A 17749-nucleotide genomic window follows, 5' to 3' on the forward strand; every position below is an offset into this window, starting at 1 on the left:
CCCCGCACGTTGACTTGATACCGGTACCCCCGCACGTTGACTTGATACCGGTACCCCCGCACGTTGACTTGATACCGGTACCCCCGCACGTTGACTTGATACCGGGACCCCCGCACGTTGACTTGATACCGGTACCCCCGCACGTTGACTTGATACCGGGACCCCCGCACGTTGACTTGATACCGGGACCCCCGCACGTTGACTTGATACCGGGACCCCCGCACGTTGACTTGATACCGGGACCCCCGCACGTTGACTTGATACCGGGACCCCCGCACGTTGACTTGATACCGGGACCCCCGCACGTTGACTTGATACCGGGACCCCCGCACGTTGACTTGATACCGGGACCCCCGCACGTTGACTTGATACCGGGACCCCCGCACGTTGACTTGATACCGGGACCCCCGCACGTTGACTTGATACCGGGACCCCCGCACGTTGACTTGATACCGGGACCCCCGCACGTTGACTTGATACCGGGACCCCCGCACGTTGACTTGATACCGGGACCCCCGCACGTTGACTTGATACCGGGACCCCCGCACGTTGACTTGATACCGGGACCCCCGCACGTTGACTTGATACCGGGACCCCCGCACGTTGACTTGATACCGGGACCCCCGCACGTTGACTTGATACCGGGACCCCCGCACGTTGACTTGATACCGGGACCCCCGCACGTTGACTTGATACCGGGACCCCCGCACGTTGACTTGATACCGGGACCCCCGCACGTTGACTTGATACCGGGACCCCCGCACGTTGACTCGATACCGGGACCCCTGCACGTTGACTTGATACCGGGACCCCCGCACGTTGACTTGATACCGGGACCCCCGCACGTTGACTTGATACCGGGACCCCCGCACGTTGACTTGATACCGGTACCCCCGCACGTTGACTTGATACCGGGACCCCCGCACGTTGACTCGATACCGGGACCCCCGCACGTTGACTTGATACCGGGACCCCCGCACGTTGACTTGATACCGGGACCCCCGCACGTTGACTTGATACCGGGACCCCTGCACGTTGACTCGATACCGGTACCCCCGCACGTTGACTCGATACCGGGACCCCTGCACGTTGACTTGATACCGGGACCCCTGCACGTTGACTTGATACCGGGACCCCCGCACGTTGACTTGATACCGGTACCCCCGCACGTTGACTTGATACCGGGACCCCCGCACGTTGACTTGATACCGGGACCCCCGCACGTTGACTTGATACCGGGACCCCCGCACGTTGACTTGATACCGGTACCCCCGCACGTTGACTTGATACCGGTACCCCCGCACGTTGACTTGATACCGGGACCCCCGCACGTTGACTTGATACCGGGACCCCCGCACGTTGACTTGATACCGGGACCCCCGCACGTTGACTTGATACCGGGACCCCCGCACGTTGACTTGATACCGGGACCCCCGCACGTTGACTTGATACCGGGACCCCTGCACGTTGACTTGATACCGGGACCCCCGCACGTTGACTTGATACCGGGACCCCCGCACGTTGACTTGATACCGGTACCCCCGCACGTTGACTTGATACCGGTACCCCCGCACGTTGACTTGATACCGGGACCCCCGCACGTTGACTTGATACCGGGACCCCCGCACGTTGACTTGATACCGGGACCCCCGCACGTTGACTTGATACCGGGACCCCCGCACGTTGACTTGATACCGGGACCCCTGCACGTTGACTTGATACCGGGACCCCCGCACGTTGACTTGATACCGGGACCCCCGCACGTTGACTTGATACCGGTACCCCCGCACGTTGACTTGATACCGGTACCCCCGCACGTTGACTTGATACCGGGACCCCCGCACGTTGACTTGATACCGGGACCCCCGCACGTTGACTTGATACCGGGACCCCCGCACGTTGACTTGATACCGGGACCCCCGCACGTTGACTTGATACCGGGACCCCCGCACGTTGACTTGATACCGGGACCCCTGCACGTTGACTTGATACCGGGACCCCTGCACGTTGACTTGATACCGGGACCCCCGCACGTTGACTTGATACCGGGACCCCCGCACGTTGACTTGATACCGGGACCCCCGCACGTTGACTTGATACCGGGACCCCTGCACGTTGACTTGATACCGGGACCCCTGCACGTTGACTTGATACCGGGACCCCCGCACGTTGACTTGATACCGGGACCCCCGCACGTTGACTTGATACCGGGACCCCCGCACGTTGACTTGATACCGGGACCCCCGCACGTTGACTTGATACCGGGACCCCCGCACGTTGACTTGATACCGGGACCCCCGCACGTTGACTTGATACCGGGACCCCCGCACGTTGACTTGATACCGGGACCCCCGCACGTTGACTTGATACCGGGACCCCCGCACGTTGACTTGATACCGGGACCCCTGCACGTTGACTTGATACCGGGACCCCTGCACGTTGACTTGATACCGGGACCCCCGCACGTTGACTTGATACCGGGACCCCCGCACGTTGACTTGATACCGGGACCCCCGCACGTTGACTTGATACCGGGACCCCCGCACGTTGACTTGATACCGGGACCCCCGCACGTTGACTTGATACCGGGACCCCCGCACGTTGACTTGATACCGGGACCCCCGCACGTTGACTTGATACCGGGACCCCCGCACGTTGACTTGATACCGGGACCCCCGCACGTTGACTTGATACCGGTACCCCCGCACGTTGACTTGATACCGGGACCCCTGCACGTTGACTTGATACCGGGACCCCCGCACGTTGACTTGATACCGGGACCCCTGCACGTTGACTTGATACCGGGACCCCTGCACGTTGACTTGATACCGGGACCCCTGCACGTTGACTTGATACCGGGACCCCCGCACGTTGACTTGATACCGGGACCCCTGCACGTTGACTTGATACCGGGACCCCTGCACGTTGACTTGATACCGGGACCCCTGCACGTTGACTTGATACCGGGACCCCCGCACGTTGACTTGATACCGGGACCCCTGCACGTTGACTTGATACCGGGACCCCCGCACGTTGACTTGATACCGGGACCCCCGCACGTTGACTTGATACCGGGACCCCCGCACGTTGACTTGATACCGGGACCCCCGCACGTTGACTTGATACCGGGACCCCCGCACGTTGACTTGATACCGGGACCCCTGCACGTTGACTTGATACCGGGACCCCCGCACGTTGACTTGATACCGGGACCCCCGCACGTTGACTTGATACCGGGACCCCTGCACGTTGACTTGATACCGGGACCCCCGCACGTTGACTTGATACCGGGACCCCCGCACGTTGACTTGATACCGGGACCCCCGCACGTTGACTTGATACCGGGACCCCCGCACGTTGACTTGATACCGGGACCCCCGCACGTTGACTTGATACCGGGACCCCCGCACGTTGACTTGATACCGGGACCCCCGCACGTTGACTTGATACCGGTACCCCCGCACGTTGACTTGATACCGGGACCCCTGCACGTTGACTTGATACCGGGACCCCCGCACGTTGACTTGATACCGGGACCCCTGCACGTTGACTTGATACCGGGACCCCTGCACGTTGACTTGATACCGGGACCCCTGCACGTTGACTTGATACCGGGACCCCCGCACGTTGACTTGATACCGGGACCCCCGCACGTTGACTTGATACCGGGACCCCTGCACGTTGACTTGATACCGGGACCCCTGCACGTTGACTTGATACCGGGACCCCCGCACGTTGACTTGATACCGGGACCCCCTGTATATAGCCTTGTTCTTTTATTATTGAAATTTGTTAAGTTTAGTTTATTTAGTAAATATTTTCTTAATTATTAATTCTTTCTTTCTGAAAACTGCATTGTTGGATAAGGGCTTGAAATGAGGCATTTCACGGTATGGTCTGTCTATACCTGTTGTATTCATCACATGTGGAAAATGATCTTGCAGGATTCAATAGTTGGAATTGTAAGAGTTGTTGCCCTGTCTCTTTCTCTGCGATGTCATTCTCATGGAATCCAGAAAGAACAAAACCCTGTCCCTTTCTCTGCGATGTCATTCTCATGGAATCCAGAAAGAACAAAACCCTTGTCCTCAGACATTTACATCAATAGGTGTTATGGGAAAAGACCCAAAACATCCACATCAAATAAAATATTTTTCTTGTTCAAATAACATGAAAATCAACCACTTTTTGTGCAGTATTTACTTACCATCCTTACAAAACACTGAATTTAAATGTACATGACTGTATTGTACATAGGCTGGTCGTCTAAGGTTTTACCTGTACACTTTCCATGGCCATGAAGGAAAACATTGCACAATACATACAACACAGTAATGACATTTGCACAATATTTCAAGAAATTGGAAAAACATATATCAAGCATTTATTTTTATATTCCACAAGTATAATCAGATTAAAAGTAGGGTACTGGTCAATGGGTATGAACGCTTTCTGACGTGCCCGTGTAGCGTGGTTCGTTCTGCGTTGTGTACTTTTAATTAGGACACTGCCACAACTGGAGGTCTGCTTGTTGGTTTCTTTTAATTTGCCCTGCACACGAAGAGACGACACACAATATTTTAGCCCTTGGCAGTCACAGCTCTCAGGCACCTGCCCGAGCACATAGAAACTCACTCAAACACTGTCCCAAGTACTCACAAGTTACAATAGGTACCCTAGTTAGCGAGCTCGGTGAAACTTGTTAACATAAATCTTTATATTGTCCACATTGTAACAAAACTTATGGTTACATAACAGCAAATTGTGTAACATTATCACAGTTTTATATTGAACAATTTCGGAGCCAAGGACAACATACCTCGGTAGCCAAAGGTCAGGCAAAAGAGAACAATAAGGGGCTACGGAAATACAGATAACCCGCGATGGACCATTCCAAAATATACACAACCTTTACAATCACGTGTATGTACAATATAGATATGAAAAAGTGTTTGTACACCAAAAACTAACATTAGCTATGCAGCTGTAATTAAATTTAAAAACACACTGAATTATTATTATTATTATCAAATTATTAACATCCCTTCTTGACCTGGCCTTTTTTAATTGGTCCTTGTGTGCAACTTGGTGCATATTCTAAGGGAACAACATCACACTGCTACACCCGTCCATCTCTTTCTTTCAGTCTCTCTTCATGTGTCCTGATCTCTCGCTCTCTCCTCCCCACATCTATCTCTCCTTCCTTCTTTCTCTCATGTGTCTTGTTCTCTCTTCTTCCTTCTTTCTTTCTTCAAAATCCTGCAGATGTATCAGCATGTTAAAGAAAACAGGCAGCAGCCCCGAGGCTTTGGCCAGCATGGAGAGACATGCCAGAACAACACGGCTCTCTGAACTGTACAAACCGCACAGTAGAAAAGGGAACCAGGACCACCCATGGAGGTGGCAAGACAGCAACCCAGACCAACACCAGCTTCATGACCCACCGCTCTATGGGACGTGATGGGTCGGAGGAGAGGAAGGGGGTGGGGGTACAGGATGAAGCAGTTACAGAGAGAGATGGACAGGGCATTTAGAGAGAGATAGAGATGATAGAGAAGGGTCATCAAGTGAGAAAGAGAGATGGACAGGGAATTTAGAGAGAGAGAGTGATGAGAGAGAAGGGTCATCAAGTGAGAAAGGGAGATGGACAGGGAATTTAGAGAGAGAGAGAGATGGACAGGGAATTTAGAGAGAGAGAGAGAGAGCGAACATGAGAAACAAAGAGGAAGATATTAAGATAGATCAATTACAGCTAAACCCAGCCACAAGGCAACTGCATGTGTTGTGTGTTGCTGACTGTGCTTGTTTTGTTAAGTGTGTGTGAGCGAGAGCGAGAGCGAGAGCGAGAGCGAGAGAGAGACTCACTCTTAACAACTTAGTAGTTACTGTATTTCTGACTGCTATTCTTTCTTTTAGCAACATGAAATCACTATCAGTCAGCATGTGGAACATTCAGAGCCTAAACTCATCAACCTTTGGACTGAAAGGTTTAGCACTGGAGTTCAACAAAAATCTTAAAGATGATGTCATTCTGCAGGAGACATGGTATAAGGCAGACATTTTCACTCACTGTCACACAGGCTACAAAGAGGTAATTGTGCCATCACAGAAACACAGCTCTGTCAATAGAGGCATTTGGTACAAATCCAAACTACACAATCTAATTGATCCCCTCAAAATATATCACATTTGGTTAAAACTGAAAAAATAACTTGTACTGACAGAAAAATATGTGTTCCTTTGCGCAATATATCCCCCCCCTCAGAATTCCCATATTATTCAGAGGAGATCTTCCCCACCCTTGAGGAAGAGACATACCATTTCCAGGCCCAGAGAAATGTGCTCATCTGTGGGGACACAAATACACGCACAGGAACACTACCTGATCTAACGACCACACGAGGGGACAGCTTTATTACAGGCCATACTGTTTCTAACTGTCTTCATCTCCCCCATAGAAACAACAGTGACAGACCACACGAGGGGACAGCTTTATTACAGGCCATACTGTTTCTAACTGTCTTCATCTCCCCCATAGAAACAACAGTGACAGACCACACGAGGGGACAGCTTTATTACAGGCCATACTGTTTCTAACTGTCTTCATCTCCCCCATAGAAACAACAGTGACAGACCACACGAGGGGACAGCTTTATTACAGGCCATACTGTTTCTAACTGTCTTCATCTCCCCCATAGAAACAACAGTGACAGACCACACGAGGGGACAGCTTTATTACAGGCCATACTGTTTCTAACTGTCTTCATCTCCCCCATAGAAACAACAGTGACAGACCACACGAGGGGACAGCTTTATTACAGGCCATACTGTTTCTAACTGTCTTCATCTCCCCCATAGAAACAACAGTGACAGACCACACGAGGGGACAGCTTTATTACAGGCCATACTGTTTCTAACTGTCTTCATCTCCCCCATAGAAACAACAGTGACAGACCACACGAGGGGACAGCTTTATTACAGGCCATACTGTTTCTAACTGTCTTCATCTCCCCCATAGAAACAACAGTGACAGACCACACGAGGGGACAGCTTTATTACAGGCCATACTGTTTCTAACTGTCTTCATCTCCCCCATAGAAACAACAGTGACAGACCACACGAGGGGACAGCTTTATTACAGGCCATACTGTTTCTAACTGTCTTCATCTCCCCCATAGAAACAACAGTGACAGACCACACGAGGGGACAGCTTTATTACAGGCCATACTGTTTCTAACTGTCTTCATCTCCCCCATAGAAACAACAGTGACAGACCACACGAGGGGACAGCTTTATTACAGGCCATACTGTTTCTAACTGTCTTCATCTCCCCCATAGAAACAACAGTGACAGACCACACGAGGGGACAGCTTTATTACAGGCCATACTGTTTCTAACTGTCTTCATCTCCCCCATAGAAACAACAGTGACAGACCACACGAGGGGACAGCTTTATTACAGGCCATACTGTTTCTAACTGTCTTCATCTCCCCCATAGAAACAACAGTGACAGACCACACGAGGGGACAGCTTTATTACAGGCCATACTGTTTCTAACTGTCTTCATCTCCCCCATAGAAACAACAGTGACAGCTTTATTACAGGCCATACTGTTTCTAACTGTCTTCATCTCCCCCATAGAAACAACAGTGACAGACCACACGAGGGGACAGCTTTATTACAGGCCATACTGTTTCTAACTGTCTTCATCTCCCCCATAGAAACAACAGTGACAGACCACACGAGGGGACAGCTTTATTACAGGCCATACTGTTTCTAACTGTCTTCATCTCCCCCATAGAAACAACAGTGACAGACCACACGAGGGGACAGCTTTATTACAGGCCATACTGTTTCTAACTGTCTTCATCTCCCCCATAGAAACAACAGTGACAGACCACACGAGGGGACAGCTTTATTACAGGCCATACTGTTTCTAACTGTCTTCATCTCCCCCATAGAAACAACAGTGACAGACCACACGAGGGGACAGCTTTATTACAGGCCATACTGTTTCTAACTGTCTTCATCTCCCCCATAGAAACAACAGTGACAGACCACACGAGGGGACAGCTTTATTACAGGCCATACTGTTTCTAACTGTCTTCATCTCCCCCATAGAAACAACAGTGACAGACCACACGAGGGGACAGCTTTATTACAGGCCATACTGTTTCTAACTGTCTTCATCTCCCCCATAGAAACAACAGTGACAGACCACACGAGGGGACAGCTTTATTACAGGCCATACTGTTTCTAACTGTCTTCATCTCCCCCATAGAAACAACAGTGACAGCTTTATTACAGGCCATACTGTTTCTAACTGTCTTCATCTCCCCCATAGAAACAACAGTGACAGACCACACGAGGGGACAGCTTTATTACAGGCCATACTGTTTCTAACTGTCTTCATCTCCCCCATAGAAACAACAGTGACAGACCACACGAGGGGACAGCTTTATTACAGGCCATACTGTTTCTAACTGTCTTCATCTCCCCCATAGAAACAACAGTGACAGACCACACGAGGGGACAGCTTTATTACAGGCCATACTGTTTCTAACTGTCTTCATCTCCCCCATAGAAACAACAGTGACAGACCACACGAGGGGACAGCTTTATTACAGGCCATACTGTTTCTAACTGTCTTCATCTCCCCCATAGAAACAACAGTGACAGACCACACGAGGGGACAGCTTTATTACAGGCCATACTGTTTCTAACTGTCTTCATCTCCCCCATAGAAACAACAGTGACAGACCACACGAGGGGACAGCTTTATTACAGGCCATACTGTTTCTAACTGTCTTCATCTCCCCCATAGAAACAACAGTGACAGACCACACGAGGGGACAGCTTTATTACAGGCCATACTGTTTCTAACTGTCTTCATCTCCCCCATAGAAACAACAGTGACAGACCACACGAGGGGACAGCTTTATTACAGGCCATACTGTTTCTAACTGTCTTCATCTCCCCCATAGAAACAACAGTGACAGACCACACGAGGGGACAGCTTTATTACAGGCCATACTGTTTCTAACTGTCTTCATCTCCCCCATAGAAACAACAGTGACAGACCACACGAGGGGACAGCTTTATTACAGGCCATACTGTTTCTAACTGTCTTCATCTCCCCCATAGAAACAACAGTGACAGACCACACGAGGGGACAGCTTTATTACAGGCCATACTGTTTCTAACTGTCTTCATCTCCCCCATAGAAACAACAGTGACAGACCACACGAGGGGACAGCTTTATTACAGGCCATACTGTTTCTAACTGTCTTCATCTCCCCCATAGAAACAACAGTGACAGACCACACGAGGGGACAGCTTTATTACAGGCCATACTGTTTCTAACTGTCTTCATCTCCCCCATAGAAACAACAGTGACAGACCACACGAGGGGACAGCTTTATTACAGGCCATACTGTTTCTAACTGTCTTCATCTCCCCCATAGAAACAACAGTGACAGACCACACGAGGGGACAGCTTTATTACAGGCCATACTGTTTCTAACTGTCTTCATCTCCCCCATAGAAACAACAGTGACAGACCACACGAGGGGACAGCTTTATTACAGGCCATACTGTTTCTAACTGTCTTCATCTCCCCCATAGAAACAACAGTGACAGACCACACGAGGGGACAGCTTTATTACAGGCCATACTGTTTCTAACTGTCTTCATCTCCCCCATAGAAACAACAGTGACAGACCACACGAGGGGACAGCTTTATTACAGGCCATACTGTTTCTAACTGTCTTCATCTCCCCCATAGAAACAACAGTGACAGACCACACGAGGGGACAGCTTTATTACAGGCCATACTGTTTCTAACTGTCTTCATCTCCCCCATAGAAACAACAGTGACAGACCACACGAGGGGACAGCTTTATTACAGGCCATACTGTTTCTAACTGTCTTCATCTCCCCCATAGAAACAACAGTGACAGACCACACGAGGGGACAGCTTTATTACAGGCCATACTGTTTCTAACTGTCTTCATCTCCCCCATAGAAACAACAGTGACAGACCACACGAGGGGACAGCTTTATTACAGGCCATACTGTTTCTAACTGTCTTCATCTCCCCCATAGAAACAACAGTGACAGACCACACGAGGGGACAGCTTTATTACAGGCCATACTGTTTCTAACTGTCTTCATCTCCCCCATAGAAACAACAGTGACAGCACCATCAACAACAACAGAAGGGATCTGTTGCAGCTCTGTCGAAGCCTGGGTCTGTACTTTGTCAATGGTAGGTTATTCACCTATTGCTCACCTCTTGGCCACAGCACATCACAGACATTGAACCTTTCTCTCTCAGCTCATTCACTGTCAATCCACTTACACATCTGTCTGATCACAGCCAAATTACGTTGTTCCTCCAAAGAACAGACATGGAAACAACCACACATTCACAGCCCAGTCAGCTGTACAACATCAGATGTTCATACAGATGGGCCCAAAACAGCACAGAAGAATACCAGAAAGCAACCTGTAACCAAAACATCCAGACACTCTTAGATAACTTTCTGGTTACCACATTCACTCACAGTAAAGAAAGCATCTATCTAGCAGTAAAAAACATCAACTATATATTCAGGCAAACGGCAAAGGAAGCACAACTGAAATTGATAAAAAACAAAACAAAAAAATTCCACAAATGACAACTGGTTTGATGCAGATTGTAAAATTATGAGGAAAACACTTAGAACACTATCCAACTGTCACGAAAGTTGTTGAAAGAATCAGACCAAAATGCAGCGTGGTTTGGGTTCATCATCTTTTATTATGTGAACCGACACAAAAAAACAATAGAGGGCAAAGAAACGAACGTGCAGCTTTGTCGTGCTCAAAGGAAACAATACAAAAACAAGATCCCCACAACAAACAGGTGGGAAAAAGCTGCCTAAATATGATCCCCAATCAGAGACAACGATAGACAGCTGCCTCTGATTGGGAACCATACCAAGCCAACCTAGAAATAAAGAAACTAGAATGCCCACCCTTGTCACACCCCGAAACTAACCAACATTGAGAATGAAGGATCTCTAAGGTCAGGGCGTGACACCAACCAAAAGCAGAGACCCAAATACTGGTGAATTAAACCTTCATTACTGTGAGACTTTAAAACTCTATAAACGTACACTCAGAACCAATAAAGCACAGTACAATAGCAAGCAGCTGACACTAATTGAGGAGTCCATAAACACAAACAACTTCTAGCAAAATTGGAAAAAACAAGAAAAATCTAAACAAGAGGAATTAATGATACGAAATGGTGACATATGGACAACACATTTTAAAAGACTCTACAACACCTTTCAAATTGACACAAACGCAGAACAATGACAAATTCATGAGAAGTTGAATGGATTAGTAAAATCTATAAAGGACAATCAAAATCCATTGGACGCCCCAATTACTGACCAGGAGCTCTATAAGAAACTTCAGGCCCTCAAATTTAAAAAAGCATGCGGACCTGATGGCACCCTAAATGAAATGCTCAAACTCACTAGTGCAAAATTGTCTATATTAATTGGCTATATTAAAACTGTTTAGTTTGATCCTGAGTGTAGGTTATTTCCCTGACATCTGGAATCAAGGACTCATATCCCCAATCTTTAAGAATGGAGACAAATTTGACCTGAACAAGTACGGAGGCATTTGTGTGAACAGTAACCTGGGGAAGGTTTTCTGTAGTATTATAAATGTAAGAGTTCTAAACTTCCTTAATAAGCACAAGGTATTGAGTAAAAGCAAAATTGGATTTACACCAAAACATCACATGACTGATCATATTTACACCCTACACGCCCTGATAGATAAACATGTCCACCAAAATAATACCAAATGATACGCTCGCTTTATCCACTTCCAAAAGGCATTTGATTCTATTTGGCACACAGGATAAAACATTGGGGTAAAACATATGACATAATTAAATCAATGTATACTGGCAATACGTGCAGTATCAAAATTGGCAAGAAAAAACAGAATTCTTTAACCAGGGGTGGGGCCTTCGCCAGGGTTGCAATCTGAGCCCTGCACTCTTCAATTTTTACATAAATGAATTGGCCACTATTATAGAAAAATCCTCAGCCCCTGGTGTTGGTCTCCACAATTCAGAGGTTAAATGCCTACTCTTCACAGATTACCTATGCCTGCTTTCACCCGCAGCACATGGCCTACAGCAGAGTCTGGACCTGCTAGAGCAGTACTGCCAGACCTGGGCCCTGGCAGTAAACCCCAAAAATACTAAAATGATGATTTTCCAGAGAAGATCCAGATCTCAGGGAATTAGAGCAAAGTTCTCAATTGGTACAAAATATATACAGTACTGCACACACTACAAGTACTTAGGTTTAAACAATAAAATAAAACAAAAATAAATAAATAATAATAATTAAAAAACAAATTCAAATTGAAATACCTATTAAAATTTGGCTAAAACTAATTGAATGTGTCATTGAAACAATTGCACTCTATGGCATCGTGGTGTGGGGTCCACTTGCAAAACAACATTTCACCAAATGGGACAAACACCCCATTGAAACCCTGCATGCAGAGTATCTGGCTAAATCGACAGTACACCATTGCAAACTATCTGACCATGGTTACTGATCAAAACCTTAGAAAAACCTTGACAAAGTACAGGCTCAGTGAGCACAGCCTTGCTATTGAGAAGGGTAGACACAGGAAAATGTGGCTCCCTGTAGAGGAAAGGCGGTGCAACCACTGCACAACAGCAGAACCTGAGACAGCGCTGCATTTCCTAACGAAATGTCCAAAATATAAAACAATTTGAGAGTTTCATTTACACAAATTTGAAACCTTTATTCAAGGTTTCAAAGACCTCTCTGATGAGAGGAGGCTACCTGTCCTGTTTGGGGAGGACGCAGAGAGCTGTGGGTTGGCAGCGCACTACATTGCTGCCTGCCATAAGATGAGGGACAGTGTCTGACAGACCAATCAACCTGCACATGTCCTCTACTGTATGCTTATTGTTATTGTTCAATGTATGGTTATTTTGACCCTTGGTTGTTGTTGTTACTATTGTCCCGTTGACCATTTTGATTCTTATTATTTTAATATTGTAAATATCCAAAGTAAGCTTTGGCAATTTGTACATTGTTACGTCATGCCAATAAAGCACATTGAATTTAATTGAAAATTGAGAGACAGAGACAGAGAAAGAGACAGAGACAGAGACAGAGACAGAGACAGAGACATAGAGAGAGAGAGAGAGACAGAGACAGAGACAGAGACAGAGACAGAGACAGAGACAGAGACAGAGACAGAGAGACAGAGACAGAGAGAGAGAGTGAGGGAAAGAAAGAGAAAGCTTTGGCAATATGTACATTGTTACATCATGCCAATAAAGCTAATGTAATTCAATTGAAAGAAAGAGAGAGAGAGAGAGAGAGAGAGAGAGAGAGAGAGTAGAGCACACGGTAAGTGTGTATGTGTGTATCTCTCTGTGTGTGTGTGTGTGTAAACTACTGTCTGTGAGCATATACAGTACCTATTCACACCCCTTGAAATTTTCAATTTTGTTGTGGATTAAATTTAAATTTAATTTTGTGTCGCTGGTCTACACACAATACCCCATAATCACAAAGTACATTTAAATTATGTGATAAAACAAGCAAGAATAGTGTAGAGAATCATTGTACCATCTAAACTGCTGTGAAATATATTTTACATAAACAAAAGTATTGTATATTCAGCTCTTTGAACTTGGTGTACAAAACCTAAAGTAAAAGATGCAAAAACAAAACTTAAGAACCGGAAGCACAGAAAGTAAGATCTCTATAACTCAAGTATCTATGTGAATTTGTTCGGGGCACCCAAAAAGTTACATATTGTGGCTTTAAAAATGAAAACCTGAAATATCTTGAGTCAATAAGTATTGGACCACTTTGTTATGGCAAGCCTAAATAAGTTAATGAGTAATACTTTGCTTAACAAGTCAAATAATACGTTGCATGGACTCACTCTGTGTGCAATAATAGTGTTTAACATGTACCCCACACATACAATTATCTGTAAGATCCCTCAGTCGAGCACTGAATTTCAAACGTAGATTCAACCACAAATCAAATCAAATCAAATGTATTTATATAGCCCTTCTTACCTCAGCTGATATCTCAAAGTGCTGTACAGAAACACAGCCTAAAACCCCAAACAGCAAGCAATGCAGGTGTAGAAGCACGGTGGCTAGGAAAAACTCCCTAGAACAGCCATAACCTAGGAAGAAACCTAGAGAGGTACCAGGCTATGAGGGGTGGCCAGTCCTCTTCTGGCTGTGCCAAAGACCAGGAAGGTTTTCCAATGCCTCTCAAAGAAGGGCCCCTATTGGTAGATGGGAGAAGAAGAAACAACTGACATTGAATATCCCTTTGAGCATGGTGAAATTATTAATTACCATTTGGATGGTGTATCAATACGTCCTTCCCAACTCAGTTGCCGGAGAGGAAGGAAACTGCTCAGGAAATTCACCACGAGGCCAATGGTGACTTTAAAACAGTTACAGAGTTTACTGGTTGTGATAGGAGAAACTGTATGTACTCCACAATACTAACCAAAATGACAGAGTGAAAAGAAAGAAGCTTGTACACAACAAAAATATTCCAAAACATGAGTCCTGTTTGCAACAAGGCGCTAAAGTAACACTGGAAACATGTAGCACATAAAGTAACTTATGTCCGGAGTACAAAGCTTTATGTTTGGGGCAAATCCAATCCAACACATCACTGAGTACCACTCTTCATATTTTCAAGCATGGTGGTGGCTGCATCATGTTATGAGTACACCTGTCATAGGCAAGGACTAAGTAGTTTTTTTAGGATAGATATAAATGGAATAGAGATAAGCAAAGGCAAAATCCCAGAGGAAAACCTGGACCAGTCTGCTTTCCAACAGACACTGGGAGACAAATTCCCCTTCCAGCAGGACAATAACCTAAAACACAAGACCAAATATACATTATAGTTGCTTACCAAGACGAATTTGAATGTTCCTGGCCAGAGGTTCCAGACCAGGCTACAGTTTTGACTTAAATCGTCTTCAAAATCTATGGCAAGACAGCAAAAATGTCAGTCTAGCAACTTCACAGAGCTTGAAGAATTTTTAACAAGAATAATGTTCAAATATTGTACAATCCAGGTGTGCAAAGCTCTTAGAGACTTACCCAGAAAGACTCACAGCTGTAATCACTGACAAAGGTGATTCTTGTCAGGGGTGTGAATAATTATGTAAATTAGATAGTTCTGTATTTCATTTTAAATACAGTTGCACAAATTTCTAAAAACACGTTTTGACTTTGTCATTATGCTGTATTGTGTGTAGACGGGTAAGAGAAGAAAATGGATTTCATTTTGAATTCCGTCTGTAACACAACAAAATGTGGAATAAGTAAAGGGGTATGAATACTCTCTGAAGGCTCTGTACGTGTGTGGATGAAAGGTACCCAGACCTCTGTCTGTCTGACCACATGTACAGTATGTTTGTTGTGTCTATGGGAGCAGTGGATTGGTTGATTACTACAAGGTCCAATGTCCACAGAGCTATTCTTGACCAGTAGTCCCCACAAGAATAGTACATAAACAAACATTTGACCAACTGGGGACATTTTGTTGGTCCCCACAAGAATTGTACATACACAAACATTTGACCAACTGGGGACATTTTGTTGGTCCCCACAAGGTCAAATGCAGTTTTTAGGGTGTTTATGGTTAAGATTAGAATTAGTGTTAGGGATAGATTTAGGTTTAGGGTTAAGGTTAGGAGCTAGGGTTAGTTTTAGGGTTAGGAGCTAGGGTTAGGCTTAGGGTTAAGGTTAGGGTAAGGGTTAGTGTAAGAGTACGGGTTAGAGTTAGGTTTATGGTTATGGTTAGGGGTTAGGGAAAATAGGATTTTGAATGGGACTGAATTGTGTGTCCCCTCATGATTAGTTGTACCAGACTTTCTCTGTGTGTGTGTGTGTGTGTGTGTGTGTGTGTGTGTGTGTGTGTGTGTCTCTGTGTGTGTGTGTGTCTGTGTGTGCATGTGTGTGCTTTTGGGCTTGTGTGTGTTGTACCTTTACTTTCAGAGATTTCCTGCTATGGCTAGCCAGTGGCCAAGAAGGTTTTTTGCTGAGACAGACGAGTAAACATTATTGTTGGAACTCCGTCCATTAACTCACATATGGGTGGGTTGTGACTTCTGTTTATTGTACTGCAAGTGTGTGTGTCTTTGAGTGTGTGATCGTACGTGTTTCAGTGCGTTATTTGTGTGTGTGTGTATGTTCGCTTCTGGTGTCTGCACATGCTTGGAACGACAGAGGCAGGAGGAAAATGGAGCAGGGAAAACACTGATTTTGTTTGTGGAAAAATATCCTAAAAGGTTGGGCTGAACATTATGCTTTCCTCTGATGCAGACTGCTAATAGTAACACTAGTGTCCTTGAGGTTAAGGAGTTGCTTGTTTCTTAGGCCTCCTAATGATGTCTTCAGTTGAGACATTTCAGCTGAAGGGTCTTTCTGTTCTATTCTACTGTATCTTATTCTATTCCGCTCTGACACTGCTCGTCCAAATATTTATACATTCTTCATTCCAGTCCTTTACTTGGTATTGTGTGTATTGGGTATGTGTTGTGAAATTGTTAGACATTACTTGTTAGATATTACTGCATTGTCGGAGCTAGAAACACATGCATTTCGCTACACCTGCGATAACATGTGCTAAACACGTGTATAAATAACATTTGATTAGATTAGATTTCTGACTCAAAAATGGTCTATGTTAGAGTGCGTGAAATGCGCTTTGGTGATGAAATGTCACTTCCTCATATTCTAAAAAACATTTTACCAAGACAAAATACTATTCTTAATTTTCTAAATAATTCACTGGGGTCTTTCTCTATCATATCATTAACATTATTATTAAAATATATATATATATATATATATATATATATATATATATATATATATATATATATATATATATTTCACCTTTATTTAACCAGGTAGGCTAGTTGAGAACAAGTTCTCATTTACAACTGCGACCTGGCCAAGATAAAGCAAAGCAGTGTGAACAGAAAAAAGAAGTAACCTAATAAAGTGAGCCTGTCAGTAATCCTTCATTCTCTCATAGCATCCAGCCTAGCTGACACAATGCTATTTTCTTGATTTTTAACCACTTTGGCCATCCTACAAGGGTAAAAACTCAAAAACTTTTGATTGGATTATGATACAGACGTGAGGTTGGACTTCTTAGAGGATCATCTACACAATTATTATTATTATTTTACCCATTGGTCAAAATATGAGCTTTTGATTGGACACCCTATCTATATCCCAGAACATGCTGGAGTCTCTGCCCTAACAATTGGAATCAATGTCCACAAAATACGGAAGGCAGGCGGGGTAGGGGGGAGGAGGCAGGAACATTCTAGCCAATGAGAAGGCAGATACGCATTTCAACAGCAGGATTTTTCTGTTGTTGTTAAAGTTGGCAGGATGTCATGTGTGTCCACTAATATAAGTACATTCCTAACAACCTTAGCGTTACAAAACTTCTATTTGATCAAATAGGCCTATTGTAACGAATTCCACTCTTACTGAACTCCACACAAAAATCCCCACTTCCACTCCTTAACGCTTTATTTTTGCACCGACAGATTTTGCGTCTGGGTCAAACCCTCATGCTTTGTGTCCTCCTCTCTAACTGACTCTACAGGGTGATGGACAACA

The sequence above is a fragment of the Oncorhynchus mykiss genome, chromosome 30, assembly GCF_057628025.1.
Source record: "Oncorhynchus mykiss isolate SJ-2025 chromosome 30, ASM5762802v1, whole genome shotgun sequence".
In the NCBI taxonomy this organism is placed as follows: Eukaryota; Metazoa; Chordata; class Actinopteri; order Salmoniformes; family Salmonidae; genus Oncorhynchus; species Oncorhynchus mykiss.